At 37.9% G+C, this 1,539-nt stretch overlaps 1 pseudogene; it reads left to right on the forward strand.

Moving 5' to 3' along the window:
- Window positions 1-872: 872 nt before the first annotated feature.
- On the forward strand, window positions 873-1,532 carry LOC111819420 (olfactory receptor 151-like; annotated as a pseudogene).
- Window positions 1,533-1,539: the final 7 nt, after the last annotated feature.

Genomic DNA, 1,539 nt, shown 5'->3' on the forward strand with positions numbered 1-1,539 from the left:
AGAATTACAAATTTATATTTTAACAAAAGTGCTGTTGACCAAAAAATATGTGCCTATTACTTAAGCCAACAAAACTGAAGATGGATTAACAGAGGTTTCTGCTTCCTATTGTGTGTGCAGTGGATGGAACACTAGGAAAAGGTCTCTTCTTCAATTTCTTCATATTTTATTACTTCCCCAATATACACCTACAACAGCTTCCAAAGCTCTTTCTAGAAAGAAAAAGAAATATAACAGGTATTCACTCATTTGAATCGAAGTACTCCAAGATTAAGTTGAAGACCTGCTTAATTTGGAGCATCGAGATCTCTGCACCTCCCTTTAAGACTATCAATCTTGACCCTAAGGTATACATTTCTTACCAGTTTATCTTTGAGGAGTGCTCTGTATTATGTGGGCAACAACAATCCAGTGCACACAAAAGGCCCAATACTAACCCTGAAATAACTTTCTTAAGACTTAATAAAACCTTGATGTTTTCAGTACCAAGTGGTCCAGAACTCTATTATGTAGTCGCAGTTAAACGCATAGCTGCTGAGTTCCAGTTTCTTCCAGACACCAATAAAATCTTGAAGGATACCCAAATATTGGCAGCTTTGCCCTATTGGGATATTTTCTTATTATTTTTTAAGATCACATTGTATTTATTCTTTGTTTTTGTGTAGCTAATGAAGGTCTTGAGTAAACTAGTCCTGATATGAAATATGTTATTCACCACGTTATTATTGACCACCTTAAACTGTTTTACTTTGATAATCAACTTTATCTTCTACCACAACACTAGTAAAGCTTCTAGTATTCACGGACAAACAGCTTCTTTACTTCAGGTGATTTTTATTTTTCTTTGTTGCACATCCTGTTTCCTGAAGGAAATGGCCAGACAGAATGATTCCACAGTGACTGAGTTTGTCCTTGAGGGATTGACAGAAAGACCAGAACTCCAGCTGCCTCTCTTCCTCTTCTTTCTAGGGATCTATGGTGTCACTGTAATGGGAAACTTGTGTATGATACTACTTATCACTTTCATTTCTAAGCTCCAATCACCCATGTACTTCTTCCTCGGTAATTTGTCATTCCTAAATCTGTTTTACTCCTCAGTTGTTACCACTAAACTCTTGGAAAACTTTGTATGGGAGAAGAATGTTATTTCCTCTCCTGGATGTGTGAGTCAGCTCTTTTTCTTTTGTGTTTTTGCTATTGCTGAGTGCTATATGCTGACTGCCATAGCGTATGATAGATACGTAGCTATCTGTAGTCCACTGCTCTACAGTGTCACCATGTACCGAAAGGTCTGGAATATGCTGGTGAGTGGAGTCTAGCTCATGGCGTCTTTTGGAGCTGTGGTAGACACTATTTTCATGGCCAGTCTTTCCTTCTGTGAGGACAATATTACCTGCCATTATTTCTGTGACACACTTCCTCTCCTAAAGCTCTCATGCTCCAGTACCTACATCAATGAGATTTTGGTGATAATTGGAGGTGGATTCAATACGTTAGTAACAACTGTGGCCATCATAGTCTCTTATGCCTTTATACTCT

This window comes from Trichechus manatus, unplaced genomic scaffold (genome assembly GCF_000243295.1).
Source record: "Trichechus manatus latirostris isolate Lorelei unplaced genomic scaffold, TriManLat1.0 scaffold00665, whole genome shotgun sequence".
Classification (NCBI taxonomy): domain Eukaryota; kingdom Metazoa; phylum Chordata; class Mammalia; order Sirenia; family Trichechidae; genus Trichechus; species Trichechus manatus.